This window comes from Brachycentrus maculatus, unplaced genomic scaffold (assembly GCF_059751285.1).
Source record: "Brachycentrus maculatus isolate JH-2025_06_01 unplaced genomic scaffold, ASM5975128v1 h1tg000527l, whole genome shotgun sequence".
Taxonomy (NCBI): Eukaryota; Metazoa; Arthropoda; class Insecta; order Trichoptera; family Brachycentridae; genus Brachycentrus; species Brachycentrus maculatus.
Genome location: NW_028281273.1, coordinates 647,399 through 658,297, shown reverse-complemented (window position 1 = coordinate 658,297; position 10,899 = coordinate 647,399). Strand labels below are relative to the sequence as shown.

At 30.8% G+C, this 10,899-nt stretch overlaps 1 protein-coding gene across 1 annotated transcript in view; it reads left to right on the top strand.

The window, feature by feature from the left end:
* The first annotated feature begins 1,584 nt into the window (after window positions 1-1,584).
* LOC148301711 (uncharacterized) overlaps window positions 1,585-10,899 on the top strand; it is a 352,511-nt gene continuing 343,196 nt past the window's right edge. Inside the window, exon 1 of the mRNA XM_088272798.1 lies at window positions 1,585-1,845. The gene's annotated coding sequence lies outside the window, so the exon portion shown is untranslated. The remainder of the gene's footprint in view (window positions 1,846-10,899) is intronic.

The window sequence follows — 10,899 nt, the reverse complement described above, 5'->3', positions numbered from 1 at the left end:
TGCTACCCTGGTATTTCTGGCTGCCAGAAACCGCGTGACAAGAGAGGTCGGTGACGTAATGGCCCAGCAAATACTGACTGAGCCTACCAGGAGCACAGAAAACATAGAAGGCTGAAATGTACCCATCTCGATTTCATGAAAACGTCCTTTTAGTAGCTTAAATTAGTAGAAAAGTTTAGGAAAAGCTTTGGTTGCACGGGACGAATTTATCGAAATACCTTCTTCCTTTTTATGAAGTTCTGCTATTCGGTTGTTCAAGTATTCATCACCGTTTGTGAGTCAGGGGTAATTGTTTCATAGGGGAGAGAGGGGCTGGGCGTGGCAGCGGGGATCGATATTTGCCTTCCTATTCCTACACCCTTTTTCTTTCCTCTACCCCGCTCAGATAAAAAGGCTCTCATATACCAGAAGCGGAAAATATTACAATGACTTCTAAATTACAACTCTAAGAGTGCAATAATTATGAACATTTGTTAATTTGGCTTGTGAAATTTAATAATTTTTTTTTTTTTTAAATGTCAATAAGAGTAATAAAATATGCCTTTATTAATTTACAATGTCAGTTACTACTCTGTAGAACTCCATCTGAATTGTTAATATCAATTTGTTGCCTTCGTATCCTCATAAAATAGAATGTAATTAATGTATAAATAATTTGTAACTGCACGTTTTCAAAAAAACGATAAGGTTTTTCTTTTATGAAAAAAAGATAGCTACCTATCGCTTGCTTGACTTATTTTATTCAATTTTTATCATACACCTATAAACCATTAATTCCAACAGATAATGTACCCGACCTCTTATATCTAGACCCCTCAGTCTAACCCGCTGACCTCCGCAGCCCCCGCCTCCCCATTTCCTACCAAAACTCGCTACCCCCTCCAAGAAACACTCTTTCGGGATAGACAAAGGAGTACAAATTTTGTTGACATCCTTCTCCCTCCCGCTTGAAAGAGAGGGACGCAGATGAGAGGCTGATGGCAAGCGTAATTGGTTTTAGATTTGCGGACAATTGACTAAATAATACCTCCTCGGATTCGTTTCACTTCTGCTCTCCCGGTCATGTTTATTGGCAATTGGATAAAAATTACTCCTCTGAGACCCTTACCTTACCGATTTATTTTCTTTTGCAATAATAATTATCATCGGATACGATATAAAAATGATAAAAGGGATTGATTATTTTTAAAGCTTTTTATGCATATTTAATTACAAACTATTTTATTTAATGATTGAAAAACTATTCAAGTTTAAATAATAACGCTGTTGAGATTTTTTTATAATTTATTAATTAACTGTCCAGTTATAAGGAAAATGTTTTTTCTAGTTTGAAAGTATGTTAAAAAATTCTTTGTCATCGATAGCTTTCAATATTACGCTGATAAATTTATTTGCATAATGATTTGCCAAATTGTTTTATCCCTTTTACGCCTGTGGAAAAACCGGGAAAACTTCTCGAGCGAAAGAGACAAACAGCGATAAAACATTCTATAGCTTTGTAGTTCGCAGACAGGCCGCTGTGGCGCTAGTGTCGGCCAAAAGGCTCTTCAAGTCACTTAAATCCGTGCCAGCTCTAATAATAATTATAGTGAAATTAATAAATGTGTTGTGGTATTTGGCGAGGATTTTAAAGTGACTTATTTTTTTTTAAATATTTAATTTATTGCATTAAATATGTATAATAGGTATTTGACAATATATTCGGCGATATAAAAAGTGAGTTTAGATTAAACATTATTGTTGTTGTTGTAAGTTACTTATGTACTGTTTGTTACTTTATGTAAAGTTTGGGTGATTTACCAGATAATCTTGGATTAATTAGTTTCAGCGAGGAGATTTTCATTGGTAAGATAAATGCACATATATTTATTATTTGCTGAAATTTATTTTAGAATTTTTATGATTGAAATTTTGGTAATTTCAGTAATTAAATTAATATAAAACTATTAAAATATTTATACCCTGTACATTGCAGAATAATTATTATAACTAGATGACTCATAAATACGGTTTGTTGTGAAATCGAAATATAATATTTGAGCAGTTTAATAAATTAATTTTTGTATGACTATGAATTAAAAAAATATTAGTAATGATTTCCCCACGATATCATATTCAAAATTATAACTCTCCAATAGGGAATATTCACCTTAAAAAGTAAAACATTTCGTAAAAACAAGTACTATTTTAAAACTTGAATGCTGAAATTTTAACTTCGTTTTAGTTATTTATTCTATGTAGGTACGTTGGTAGACGAATGTAAAACGAATTGTTTTTTTTAATGAAGCTTTATTTAGACATCAATAACTGATTCTTCTGTATATTGGTGTATAATTATATATTGGCTATTTATAATTATGAATTACCGTTACATATAATACTTCAAATAATCGTATTACCATAAATAAGTTTAATTCTTTATGTTTGTATTCCTAGTTAATGTTAATGACATTATTATATGCCGACAATAATAGGAAAATTTACTCATTAGTACGAGCCTTTCTTAAATATGATTGTTTATATGATATATCAGTAAGTGAAAAGAAACATTTTTCTAGCTCGTATTTAAATAAATCAAAATATTTTTCTTTCAACTCAAATGAAATAACTTATATTTTGCACTCTTAAATTCTGTATTTATAAAATCACATCTTTTCATAAAAAAATATCTATAATTTTCCGTTTCTAAGTATAAAGATCTTCAAAATTAAAAATGGTATTTAAAAGACGTATATACATAATTTAATGAAATTTGTTTCATTGTATTATTTTGTAATATTTGTTTTATCTAATTTTATGAATTGGTCATGATTTTATCGTGATTACAGTGTTTTAAAATGACCTTTAAGAATTCAAGCTTATTATTGAATCACAAAATGAACAACACACTCGAAAAATATATATGGTAGGTATATTAATTCATTATATACATACAAAACTGATTTCTATTTTTAATTATTTACTATCTAAACCGTAGTTTCCCAAAGTGACCGCCATGGGTCAATTTCGACTTTTAGGGGGTCTATGTTAGCGAAAAAAGAAAATTGAAGTGAACAGTATGTAAATGGGGGGTCCACATGAGCAGATCCCATCTAGCCAGATAATCATTCATATTTAGGCATATAAGAACGGTACATGTTGGTACAAAAAAATACACGCACAAAATAGATATATAACTAATTACATATAAGTACTCTTTTAGAAAAAAAAGTTTCAAGAATAATCGATTATAATTAATTATTACTCACCTCATTCGACTCTTTATAGACAACCATATTTAAAAAAATATATTTATATTATATAGATTACCGGGAATTTTTCCATTTCATTTATAAAAAAATACAATTTTTCGTATTTTCGTATCGGCGTATTATAAAGGCTTCAGACATTATTCATAAATTGAAAAAAAAAGTTCGCAATTTTTTTAAAAATATTTATCGTCTTAAATTATATTTGCTTTTTATAAAAAAATTCTGACAATATTTTGCTACCTATTGAAGTGCCGACCGAGGGCTTTGCCTTTTCTTAGCTCTTTGTCAGGGACCGTCCTATTTATAACTATTAGGTAGGCACTTCTCACGATTTGCGTGAGGGAGGCAAACTCCGTAACATTTTTAGCATTTTCATTTATTATTTCGACATTTACCTTGTGGGCATTCAAAGTATTTTTAAAAATAACTTTACTAGTAAAAATAATACCATAACTTCTGTTCATATTTTCTTATTTATACCGTAATGCGTATGACGAATTGAAGATCAAAAAAATCTAACTCTATTACTCGATTATTTTCCATGTTCTAAAATAATACTATTTCGTTTAGGAAAATTGGAAAGAATTTCTTCAATTCTAAATATATTACTTTTTGTCCGCCTCCGTAGTGTAATGGTCAGCACGCTCGGCTACCATACTGGAGGTACCGGGTGCGATTCCCAGGGGGGGTCAAATAAATATTAGTGATTTTTTCTCTGTAATATTCATTCAATATAACCCTGGACTGGTATCTGAAGCGGAGGGCTGATCACCTTTCCTTCATGTTTGTGTTAATGATCAAGATAACACTGCGTTTATATGATGCAGTGCCCTATGCACCATAGGGTGCGGATAAGGGTTTGAATGTAAAATGTAATACTTTAATTGGTTAAGGAACAACTGAGCTAAATAATTCAAAATAATTTAAGAAAGTATTCATTTCCAATTGGGAAACGAATGAGGGACCTCCAGGACGGTAGCTAGATCCGCTAACCACTACGCCACTGAAGTGGACCGAGTGTAATGAAATAAAAATATTAAATACTAGTACTAAATACTTAAATAATGTAACAATACCTTAAATTAGTTCCGTCGGTTTAAATTTACAGTAATTTATAATTTCACTCACTTAACTACAATAAATGAGTAATATTCTACTCTAGAAAGTTTAAAGTACCAACCTTGAAGTGATATTCTCGGTATTTTACTTCAAAGCCGCAAAAAGATAAGAATTCAACGACTTGTCTTTAAAGAAATATTTATTCATTTAAAAATTATGTTTATTTATAACTGATAAGAGAAATAAGATATTAAAAACGTTTTCTAGTAAATGATTTACACGCTGTGTAAATTTGGAGTGAAATGTGGTATGTAAGTCATCAAAATTAATTTGGAGTGAAATGTGGTATGTAAGTCATCAAAGTTAATTAATTATATTAATATTTTCCAAATGTCTTTCTTACTGTCCATAGGCGATACGATACGTTTTTTTTCGATAAACAAATATGCAATCTTCTTGGCTAACGGAATTTTAAAGATTTTTTTTATTATGTTATCGCATTTATGATTGGAGTCTGATGATGTCGGTAACGACGAAACCCGGTCGCTGGTCAAATAAAAAAGTGGAAAAGCTAAAAATATTGGTTTTAATCTAATAATAAATTAAAAATGCAATTCCATCAGTGGATAATATAAAACAATTTATTGCATTAAATTTAAATTAAAAATAAAATTTACGCGAACAGAAGGTATTAAGTAATTTATTTTCTATATTAAAAGCACTGTTAACTTTGTGGTATGGTAATATAATATATCACTATCCTTATCATTTATCGTTTGCTTTGTGCAATACCACTGAAGGTCCAGCATTCGTTAAGTCGCAACATAATCATCTCTAAATCACATTTTGCGTCATTGATTTTTTTCTTAAAACACCGTTTTTGCATTGAAAAGTTGAAAAAGTAAGTTTTTCTCCGAAATAACTATACGGTTTTTAAAAGCAAAGAGTTATTAAAATGTAAGGAATTTAAAAATATATACGTATAAAAATATTATTTCTATACTTATATGTATATTCTAAAAAATAAAAACAACATTATTTAAAAAAATCGGGCGTCAGCCGACAAGTGACCTCTCTGGTGGTCTCCAGTGGAATGAATGCGACTTAATGAATGCTGGGCCTTAAAAACACATTTTAAGTGGTATGACACAAAGTGAACGATTAATTAATTATAAGGAGAGTGTCATATTAAATAATTGATTGTGGATTTCTTCCAGAGATATAAAGTATTATGTATAGCGAGAACAGAGAATAAGCGGAGGGAGACGGCTCTGGTAGTCGGGAGTTACAAATTGAGTTAGCCAAACATGCTAATTGAGTACACGGTATAGCCGGATTATACCGAATTATGCTTGCGCTGTTGGAGCAACATACTATAGCTTTATGCCAGAAATTACAGCTCCCGGCACTACGAACCAACGGTTTCCGTGAAAGCTGTCCAATGGTTATACAATTTCACCCCCAAAGCCTCCAAACACGTGATTGAGTCTCATGATTTAATATTTGTGACGGCATTCAGCGAGGGGTTTTTTTTTGGTCAACGTGATAGGGCCACGATCCCTTTAGCCCTAATATAAATTGATATTTTTCAGTGTTAAACCGCCAGTGTATTTGGTACAATTTTGTAATTTTTTAATCAAAACCTTCTTTCAATGATTGGTTGTTATTTATTTTAATTTAATTCCTTGTCTGAAAATTAATGTTTTACAAATATTTTTTAAATATTACAATAAAACCAATTAACTATAATATCGTATGTACATCTTTAGTTTTCTATGTTGAAATTGGAAGCGTGCATTTTTGGTATTGAAACCTTCTCCATAATTACTTTATATAGTTTTTATAGGTGAGAAATAATTTCGCTGTCATTTTAAACATCAAAATTGAAAATTTACGAGTTTTGTTAATTGTTTTACTAGTGATGAGCTTATTTTCACGCTGATCAAATTAGGAATGAAACTTAGGGCATCGTGTATTGCTAAACGTACCTAACCGACACTTCGGATACAGACACTTTGGTTACAATAAAAGTTTGTTAAGAAATTACAGTTTGGTTTTATGACAGAAGGTGGCTGCAATATATAAGTACGAGTATGTACAGTAGATAGGCACGTGTTATGTTATGGAGAATACAGCTCCAATTTTGTCTGTGTGGAGTTATTTCCCTTCCCATCGTGGTAATGAAATAATCCGGCTCCGGCGGCGTCTCTGCTGCTGGGTAGAACAATGAACAGTCCTCCCCTCGTGCGCTCCTGGTAGCGCCCGCCATCTTGTTTGACAACAGACGGAAAATGCGAACTTTTTCAATTAAATTTAATAATCGAGTCTCGTTAACAAACCCCTCTTCTCATTGTTTGGTTTATTTTCCACCTCCATATTTGCCCGGTGTAAATTCTCGACCGTAGATAGTGACGTCGGCCGGAAATTTAATGGAGGTTTTATGCGTGTCACGGAAAATAGTTGGGCGTCTCTGGTATTAAATACACTTTCGAGTGAGAGCTTCCGTAAGCTCTGATTTAGGTACTAGGGGCTTGTAAAGCTACCATCACTGGAGCGAACCAAACACCTACTTCAAACATATTATATTACGGATATACAAGTAAATATTATAATAATCCGATCAATACACATATGTGATTCAACAAACCATACAAACCATTAAAATTTCCTTTTAATATTTTAACGCTTGAAAATAATTTATTTAAAAAATAATTAAGGCTGAAAAGTTGCATTGTATTATTAGATTGCACAATGGATACAATATTAGTTTTGAAAATGCAATTGAATGAATATAGAATAATTCAGTATAAATTATGGGAATATGATATACCATATTATTCATTCGTTTATGGTCTTGTCATGAATTATTTATGCGATTTTATTATAAAATTATATTGGTTGATTATGGACATAGAATGGGTATAAGGTCAATATTTTTTTTATAAACAATAATAAAATAACTGTAAAAATAAAAAAGGTAACTTTAAAGAACAAACTTTTAATAAAAAAAATCTAAATTATCTATCTCAAGAAAATCCAATTAGTTTCATGGTTTTAAAAATTCAATTAAATACATTTTTCAAAGGATTTCTTTGAAGTTATTCAATTGATACTAACGAGTCGTACTTATTTACCAATTACACTTACCATATAAAAATGTTTCAATGTCTAACGTTTACATATGAACATTCATTACTTTATAGCCGGTTAGTTAAATATTCCTCAAAGCGAAAAGTTTACGAACTGAATTTAGTCGTAATTTTAGCTATGGGATTTGTGAACGCGATGATGTTATTAACTGGTTTTCATTAGAAATTTTAGTCACAGTCGGCAGAGGTGCCGCTGCCAGTCGGCCGGTTTAGCGCGACTCTCTTTGTACAGCTAAGTATGCAAATTACGTTTACTTTAAAAGCAATACAAATTGAAGTTTCGAAACGGCCATACGAACCGTGTCGGAATTCCGCTTTGTATTTTCTGCAAACGAGCGCGACCCGTTGATGATGTGAATTTGCAAACCCGACGCACTCAAAGCGCCGTATAAATACTTAAATAACCACAATAGAGAAATATTTGTTCTTCCAATCATTCAAACAAGAAAAACGGTCACAGTTAAAGAGTCTAACGTACTTTTAATGTATTTATATAACGCATTGTGATGTGACTAATGGATAACTGTTCTTTTTTCGGTTATCCGATTGGGATAGTATTCGTTACTTTTCCTCGGTTTATATTTTATTCCAGTTTAATTTTTTATATCAAATTGTGAAATACATATTAAGATCTACAAATACGCTATACTAAACCGAGTTTGTGCGCTGATTGACGGGATTAGCTTCAAATTATCGAATCGAAAAACGGATTTATGTATCGACTTTTAAAGAAGTCGTTATTTAACAATAAATTTAATATTCTCAATATTATTCATATTTAAAGCATTTACTTTGTGGTTAGTCATTTTTGCAAACAATTGTTTGCATGCTGTGGTAGTAATTGTCCTGACGAAGACACGGATACGTCTCGAAACCGGTAGAGATAAAAATCTCGGTGAGTGGTCATATACGAATATTATTAACATTTTTGTTAAAAAATTAAGAAGTAATAAATTTAATTTAATCCCCATGTCTAATTGTGAACATTAAGATATTACAAACAACAAATAGTTTAATTTTTGATATGTTAAAATACGGTGTAATAATGTGTATTGCGGCTTTTTTTGCATATCCCGTATTGTTAAAAATACTTCTTTATCTCTTTCAGTGATCGGGTTTAGTCTTTACCATCAGAATGGTCTAATAATGTCGGTAACGACAAAATCCGGTATGGTCAAATAAAATATTTGTGGAAAAAAACTATATACTTTTTATTTAATTTTACAATTCATTAATTTTCTTGGGTTGAAAATAACAGTAAAAATAGTAATAGTGATATGTATTAAAAAATGTATATACAACCATTTTATTCCACCTTTTTTTGTTTAAGTTAAAAAAGAACGAATTAAGTGTAGTAAAAAATACATGTCCGCCTTCATTTAGTTTATTGGTCTTAGTTTATTTGTTATTGGTTTTTAGTTTATTTCAGTCTATTGGTGGTTATCGCGTTTACTACCGTACTGGAGATTCCGGGATCGATTCCCGGGGGGATCAAAATAAATTTAAATATTTTTCATCGCAATATTTAATAATATTACCCCGGACCTTAATTGTAGGACTTATAAAAATTCACATATCATCGCTTTGATCTTATACCGTGCTCTATGCACCATTTGGTTCGGATGAAGGTTGAAAGAAGTTCTAACAAATATAAAGTGTATGGCGTATTTTATTTTCGACGAGTTACTTCATTGACTTCAATATGAACACAAAATTGAACTGATTAAAAAATCCTTTTTTTCTTTACATTAAACATATTAATAATTGCACTCTCTTTTATACAATATACAACCTTTTATAGGAGGAATCTTACAACAAGAATATGTTTATTTTCATGTAAATATCAACACTCCTTTTATGTTACGCTGTTTGGTTTCTGTATAAATAAATACAATTAAAAAGGGTGTATAAAAATTGTGTTCATTTATAATTGCTCGTTTTTAACATATCGCTCACTCCTTTCAACAACGTCATACTTACATAAAAAAAAATCGTCAATTTTCAGTTGTGCATGTTTTCGGAATGCCCACAAAATGAACTATACCCCAGCAAAAGCGGCATATTTTTAATTTAATATTTACCCGCTACAGGGCTGAAAGTGTTGTTTTTGCATTTTGAAGAAAAGGTATTTTTTAATTATTTTTTAAATATAGTAAAAAAATTTCAAATTGAGAAAAAACATTCAGGTTTTATATACAAAAATCTGTTGCACAGTAAAATGTTCAAGAAGTGGCTTGATATTTATTATTTATACATTTTATTATATTTTTAAAATTTAAAAATTATCTGAAAAATCAAGTTTTTTGATATATGACGTTGTTAAAAGGAGTGAGCGATAAGTAGTTTTTTCACCGTGGCAGAACTGCAAGAGATACGGTAAAAAATACTTATATTAACTGTCAATTATCATTTTCGTTTAATTTTATGAACTAAATCTGGTCGGTAGCTTAATACAGCAAATAAAAAAAACCCTTTGGTCTCTCAACTTTAAAAGTAATAAATTACCGTACCTAATAATAACACGGTCTTTTATTAATAAGTATGAAAGAGCGCACATACAAAAAGATACGTAAAAGCAATTCGTCTTGTTTCCGTGTTTTTTACAAACTCTGATCTTTTGGGAAACTTAAAACTGTTTCACTAACTTTAACACATTCTGGAAAGAGAAGGAAACAGGTGAGAATACCTTTAAGTTCCAAACAAGCGAAATCGAGAAAATATTATCGTACTTTACAATTTCTACCCGAGAAAGGAATGGAGACTTAATATGAATTTACTTTGACATAATAGTTTATAAAATATTTGAATTTATTAAACTAACAAAGTACTTCTTATAGTTCAGCTATTTTATACGTTTAAACCTAGAGTTCAACTATGACTTTGATATTCTTTGCGTAATATATGCATAATATATGAAGCAACTCGTACATATTACCAGTGTATTAGATACATAAGTTAGTACCTACGACTATGTGTATGTTACTCCTAGTGCCCTACCATTACTGGCAATCTCAGCATTATAATATCATTGTTTTTATATTATCCATCATTCATTCATCACCTTTCTCGCAGAGCGGAAATGGCCAAATATCTTCCTAAATCTCTGGACCACAGGACTGATCACCTTATCTTCGTGTAATTGATGATCAAGTTTCTTTCCAATGAGGTGCCCTATGCACCATATGTATGCAGATAGGATCAAAGAGTCTACACAACGTGATGCTTTTGCGTGATATTGTTGATTTATTATCGACATTTAATTAGCACTATAAATTTAACACCCGTTTTGCAATTAATTCCTGCACACTTTTTGACATCTCAACATAGATGAAGAAGAATATGGAAGTATTTATGGTATTAACTTATAACCTCTCACAGGCTAGTATCAACTGTGTTAAGATGTCAAAAATGTAAAAATAACTCTTAAACGGAGAAACCCA